The following is a 7,036-nucleotide window of genomic DNA, read 5'->3' on the forward strand; positions in this document are numbered from 1 at the left end:
CTCCCCCACAACCACCACGGCAAAAAAAAAAAAAATTAATTCCCGGTACCTCAAATGGTGTGTTCCCCCTATCTCAAACATCTCATTGCTGAGCACCTAGGAATGGCCCCTGAGAAAGAGGGTGTGGGCCAGATCCATCCATCCCCCCACCCCCGCAGATCTTAGACTTGACTCAAATTAGGCATCTTCAAGTTCTGTTAAGAACTTCTTTAAGTCACAAATACACAATGCTAAACATAAAACTTTTACACCAAATATGAAAAATATCAAGAGTAAATACCAAAGGTAAAAACCTGCAACCCCACAAACCTAGAATGCATGCTGACAGCCACCGAACTCTGATCAGCTGTTTTGGTGATTTGATAGACAAGCGTTTCTGGTAAAATAAAATCAACAGATTCCAGTTCCAGCAGTCTTTACAGTACTAGCTGCAGCAATAATAGGGAGGCACAGATCTCTCAGAAAAATAGCATTTTAATTGTGGCGGGGGGGGGGGGGGGTCAATTTATAGTCTTTGTGCCCACTTACAGAGGCCACAAGAAGCTGTGATCTGTGGCAAACAGGGCCACACGGCCACGCCCAGCTACATTACAGAACCTCCCACACACTGGGCATGCGCTCTTCCTCTTGAGTTACTTCCTCAGTGCCTCAGTTTACTTCTCAGTATAGACTTCCAGTCTTATTTCTCATTATGCAAAGGAGAAAGCAAGGACGGGGTTCCCACTAACTTATTTTCAAAATACTTTTCTTGTTTGCAATTCTATTCAGATAACCATTAACAGCCTCTCTGGTGGAAAGTACCAACATGCAAATAAGGGACTTTGTGAATTTCGAGATTGGATAATTCGCTTGAAATAGTGCCAATAAAATTTGTAAGTGACCTAAATTAAGAACTCCTGCGGCCAACTTTCATTACCCCTACCAAACTCTTAATGGTGACTTACTGCGCAAAAACCTGGTAGGTCATTTCTTTAATTAGAGGGTGGGGTATTGATACATACCCAGGGTTGCTGAGGGGCTACTCCTGGGTTTGTGCTCTGAAGGTAATATTCAAGGGGATCAAAATCAAGTCAGCACCAAGCAAGGCAAGTGCCTTACATCCCTTATATCTCTCTGAATACCCAAACCTGTTATATCACAAAACAGGCTCCTGACCTTCCCTTAAGGAGAGTAATAAGCAACTTTAAACGGAAAAGAGCTGTAGCCCCTCTAACATCAAACAAATCTAAAATAAAAACAAAGGACTACTCCCGGATTTGGCTTCTCTCCATCACCTCCACAATACTGCTGCATCATAAGAAAAGGCTGTCCAATCCACATATATTGGCGACTTTAATCCTTCACAGAGTTCTAATGTAACCATGGCAATAAAAATGTTTCTTCTTACATTGGGAAATAAGGATTGAGTCTTTAAAAAAAAACTCTAAAAAGAACTTTTAATGCCTATTATGAAAATTGATTAAACGATGGAAACTGAAAGATGACAAGGTACAGATTAAATGGCTGTCGGTTTCTAATCAAAGTGTATTCCAGAATTTAAGAATAGAGCGAACAGGTAAACAATGGCAACAATGGCTTATCCATGCCCAAGTTACTGTTTTAATTCCACTACTGCTATTTTTACTTTCAGCGAATGTTCGGGGATTGCTTTTTTCAGTAACAGTAGCTGTTCTTCAAAGAATTTAACATTCATTAGATGAAGACCTGATCCTCCCCGGATCCGGTGAGTTACGCGTGCAATCTCCAGCTAAGCAAGTCTAAGTAAGCAACGTCTCCTCGTTTCCACGCTGATCTCTACTATTTTGCATGTCATTGCTTCCCTCCAGTGCAACTCACCTCCATGGCACAGGACGTTAGTAGGAATAACGGTGGCGATCGATAAGCATCAGACTAGGGTTAGCAGTTTAGAAGTCTTCCTAGGGGACTTATCGAGGCAGAAGCACCTTCCCGCATTTCAAAAATGACATCCTGAAAGGAAAAACCAGGTCTGCCGAAGCAGCAGCAGCAGCAGCTCACGGTGCAGTGTGAAAGCGGGGCACTGAGACACCCTGAGACCAGCCTTTGGCTAAACCTTCAGGCTTGACTCCGTCCGGTTCGGGGCAACGCCCCGCGAGACAAGTCCACACCACCGGGGCGAAACAAACAAACTGGTTTCAAGCCTCTAGGAAACGGCAGGCGGCAGGGGGAGTGACTGGGTACCGCCTCTCCAACTGGACCCGGGAGGCTGCCAGTGGCCTCGGCGGGGCGGAGGACAGCGATCTGCGGGACTGGGAGGCCACCTTGTCTAGCCCGCTTTCCTGCCTGCCAACGCCAGCTCTAGACTGCGGGCTGGGCGGAGAACCTGGGACTCGCAGCTACACACTCTGCTTCTTAGCGCCCCAGGAACCCCGGAGCGCGCGCTGAGAAAAGGGGCGGGAGGAGCAGCCGGCGCGACTCTGGCGCCGGCGTATGACGTCAGCGCGCGGAAGTCGGCGCGCCGTGGGGGCGGCCGGGAAGAAGTGGGCGGGGCCGGGTGAGGGCGGGGCGGGGCGGGGGCGGGGCTAGAGCTCTGTTGCAGAGAAAGGTTGCTGTAGCCTCAGAGCCGAGTGAAGGTGAGGCTGACGTGGAGGCTGACGCCCACTAACCAACTGCTTGGGAATAAGGCCTATTCCAAAATGTGCCTCCGAACCTAATACACAGGAAAAAAGCACTTTGCAATTTCCTTACGAGCTTTTACATAGGGTTGTCACTTACGCTGAGTAATTCTGTCTTAAAAAGCGAACTTTTTTTCTTAGTGTATTTTGAATGATTTAAAAAAAAAATGTGTATAGGACCGGAGATGTGGCATAGTGGTAGAATATATGCCTGGAATGGGTGAGGCCCTCGGTTGCATCCTGGGCACCGAAAAAAAAAAAAGCCAGGAAAAATTCGGCAACAGGAAAGCATAAATGCATAAATAATTAGACCACACCTCCGCCGGCCAAGACCCCTCTGTTCTACACCCGTTTGGAGTTTAGTCATATTGTAATAAGTGCTTTATTCCAAGGGCCGGAGCGATAGTAAAGCGTTTGCCTTGAACGCCTCCACCCTGGGTTCGATCTCCGTCACCCCATCAGCGAGCCCGGCTGAAGAAATCCCTAAGCACGGAGCCAGTGGTAAGCCCTAAGTACCACCAGGTATCAATCAGAGCCAGAGAGTGCTTTATTCCAATCAAGTGAGTAGAATCGTTTGGCCTTCGCCAGAAGATGGCACTGCAAGTCATCCAACCTCGAAAAGGAGCCCATCGCAAAGATTCAGCTCCTCTTCAATCTCCTCGCCAGAACTTAAGTTTCCTTAGTTTTCCTAGTCTAGGCTGACCTCCTGTAACCCGTTCCACCCACAGGAAAGCCGCAGGAATTTTGGCGTCTAAAGGCACAAAAACTCCATTTCTACCCACGATCCCTCTGTACAGCAAAGGGACAGGAAAAGGTTGCCAACTGCTAATCTCTGAAAAATTCTTTTTTATGCATGCATGAAGTCTGGGTAGAGTACTTTACATTCCTGACATAAACTGTTGGTGAAAATAAAAACTGCTACAATCCAGAGAAGGCATGCTTGCAATATCCATCTCCTTGGATTGTTAAATCCCTTCTAATACGAGTGGGCCATGATGTACATTATACAAGGACAACCATTGTTGTTCATTACCAGAAAAATTAGAATCAATGTAAATGTCTAACAATAAAGAATTAATGAAATAAGTTGTATTCTAACAGTATTCTAATAGTACTGAAAATGGTGACCAGGTCCCACTGGGGTTCTCAGAAAACCTGACAGGGCTGTTTTGTTTTCATTTTTGTTTTATCCCATTCCCCTCTTCCCCCTTTATTTAAGCACTCTGGTTTTACAAAGTTGCTCAAAATACATTTGTTACAGGCATTCAATATTCCAATACCAATCCCATCTACCAGGGTGACCAGTGTCCCCATTTTTCCTACCATGCCCCCCCAAGTCTGCCCCCTTAGCAATCACACAATAATTTATTTTATGTTCCTCATTACAGCTAAATGGCTAATGGAATTATAAAAAAATACTTAAGTAAAAAAAAATTGTTATATCTCACCATAGGGTCAAGTCTGACTGAGTGTATACTAAGTTTTTGTTGCTAGTTGAGCCTTCTGTGTTAGTGCTTTTTTTAATTGAACTTAGTTGGCCTCTTTGATACTTTCCCATCTGATACTGGAATGTCAGTATTGTAGAATTTGGTGTTGTCACGTGACTTCATTTGCACCTGAGTGCTCCAGAAATTCCAGAATATTTAACTGGGCCAACAAGCTTACGTGACTGTCAGTTGTGGGATGTGAGTGAGTACAGGGGTTTGGGGGAGGAGGCTGCCTACAACTACTGTGTGAAGACCCCAGAGTTCTCAACCTGAAGACCTATGTGTCTAGGATTTGGGGCAGTTTGTCACTGGCTTGCTGTTTAATGCTGTTTAATGCAAGAGCCCTGTGCCAGGGATTACGTGAGGCCCCAGCCTGGGGACCTGCCAGACTGCATCCTGTGATGCAGTGAGGCCCCAGCCTTAGGGACCTACAGGACTGCATCCCGTGATGCTCAGGGAGACCTCCAGGCCTGCACTCTGCAATGCTCAGGGTGCCATGTGATGCTGAGGATTGAACTCCAGTCTGGCACATGTCTAGCATGCACTGTACTCTCTCCCAATCAAAAAGATACCCTTTTAAAGTAGGTAAACCTGAGTGGGTGAAGAGATTTATAGCATCTGTACATTTTTATGTTTTTCTTTTTTCTTTTTGGGTCATACCTGGTGATGCACAGGGATTACTCCTAGCTCTGCACTCAGGAATTACCATGTGGGATGCTGGGAATCAAACCTAGGTTGGCCATGTGCAAGGCAAATGCCCTACCCTCCGTGCTATCACTCCAGCCCCTGTTTTTCTTTTTACAGTAAGAATGCACTTGAGTTTCTTTGATAACTTTTAGGGAAAAAAAAATAGGAGGGGGAGGGACACCATACATGTCAGGGTTTACTTCTGGCTCTGTGCTCAAGACTCACTAATGGCCATGCTCAGGGACCATGTATGGGCTACCAGGGATTAAACCCCAGTCAGCTGCATGGACTGTATAGTGCCTTGCCAGTTGAACTATGTGTCCAGCTATGATGATGGTGATGATGATGAAGATGATGATGATGATGATGATTTGGCTTTTTGGGGTCACACCCAGCAATACTCAGCCAGTAACTCAGGCTCTGCACTCAGAAATTTCTCCTGGAAGTGCTCAGAGGACCACAGAGAATGCCAGGAATCAAACCTGGATTGGCCGTGTGCAGGGCACATGCCCTATCTGCTGCACTATCGCTCCATCCCCAGCCCTGATTATTTTTTTTTCCATTTTTTTTATTATTAGTGAAACACCATGAGGTACAGTTGTAGATTTACATTTTTTTGTGCTTGGGTTTCGATTATACAATGATCAGATAACCATCCCTCCACCAGTGCCCATTTTCCACCACCATGGATAATATCCCTCCCACCCCCATCCTCCCCATCCCACCCTGACTCTATGGCAGGGCAATCCCCTGTGTTCTCTCTCTCCTTTTGGGTGTTGTGGTCTGCAAAAGAGGCATTGAGCGGCAAACATGTTCAGTCCATAGTCTACTTTCAACATGCATCTCCCCTCCTGAGAGGGTCCTCCAAACACCCTTTATTTGGTGCTCCCTTCTCTATCTCAGCTGCCCTTTCCCCTAGAATGCCTGGCTGGCCTCTAAGCTATGGAGTAATCCTCCTGGTGCTGATCTCAGCTATTCTTGGGTATTAATCTCCTATTTTGTTACTTTATATTCCCCAGATGAATGCAATCTTTCTATGTCTATCCCTCTCTTTCTGACTCATTTCGCTTAGCATGATACTTTCCATGTTGTACCACTTGTACGTAAATTTCATGACTTTATCTTTTCTAACAGCTACATAGTACTCCATTGTGTAGATGTACCAAAGTTTCTTTAACCAGTCATCTGTTCTTGGGCATTCAGGTTTCTTCCAGTTTCTGGCTATTGTAAAGAGTGCTGCAATGAACAAACAAGTGCAGATGTCACTTCGACTATACATTTTTGCCTCTCTGGGATATATTCCCAGGAGTGGTATTGCTGGGTCAAATGGGAGCTCAATTTCTAATTTTTTGAGAATCGTCCATACTGTTTTCCAGAAGCAGCCCTGATTGTTTTTAAGTAAATATTTTATTGGCTTTTTCTGTCAAAAAAACAAACCCAGTCTTTGTGTCTTTGGAGAACTCCCAAACATACAAATATAAATATACTAAGATAAGGTCCCCCAGTCTCCATTAACAGATGCATCTCCTGCTAACTCCTCTTGAGAAAATCATGTTAATTACTGTCAATCTACATTTTTCTCTAAATTCATCAAAAAGGGAGGGATCAGGGAAGATAGCTCCAAGGGCTGGAGCATGTGCTTTGCATACAGGAGGCCTGGGTTCCATCCCTGGAGTACCACCAGGATGATCCCAATGTACAGTCCTGGAGTAGTACCTAAGCACTTCCAAGTATGGTTCACTGTCACTGTCACTGTTTTCCCGTTCATCAATTTGCTCAAGAAGCCTAGTAACGTCTCCATTGTGACACTTGTTTGACATATCAAATACGTCACGGATAACTTGCCAGGCTTTGCCATGCGGGCGAGATACTCTCGGTAGCTTGCTGGGGCTCTCCAAGAGGGGCGGAGGAATCGAACCTGGGTCAGCCAAGTTGGCCACGTGCAAGGCAAACGCCCTACCCCCTGTGCTATGGCCCCAAAATGGTGTTTTGATATATAAATGAATTAGCATACATTTATATCTTACTCTTTTCAAATAAAATTAGTTATGCACATTTTGCCACTTGCATTTTTATAGCATATAAAGAATATTTTTCTAGAAATCAACTGATTCTTGTTAGTTACATCAATATTTCATGATACTAAAATACCAAAATCCCTAGATATATCATTGATTTCCAGAGGCATTTTGTTTTGTTTTTGTTTTTTTGGCCACACCTTTTGATGCT

General features: G+C 44.9%; 1 protein-coding gene across 7 annotated transcripts in view; it reads right to left on the minus strand.

The window, feature by feature from the left end:
- The window catches only part of NEK1 (NIMA related kinase 1), a 154,739-nt gene extending 152,334 nt beyond the window's left edge, over window positions 1-2,405 (minus strand). For all 7 annotated transcript variants that reach the window (XR_008792455.1, XM_056113833.1, XM_056113829.1 and 4 more), the window contains exon 1: window positions 1,837-2,405. The gene's annotated coding sequence lies outside the window, so the exon portion shown is untranslated. The remainder of the gene's footprint in view (window positions 1-1,836) is intronic.
- Between the last annotated feature and the right edge of the window lie 4,631 nt (window positions 2,406-7,036).

The sequence above is a fragment of the Sorex fumeus genome, unplaced genomic scaffold, assembly GCF_029834395.1.
Source record: "Sorex fumeus unplaced genomic scaffold, SorFum_2.1 ptg000024l, whole genome shotgun sequence".
NCBI classification, from domain to species: domain Eukaryota; kingdom Metazoa; phylum Chordata; class Mammalia; order Eulipotyphla; family Soricidae; genus Sorex; species Sorex fumeus.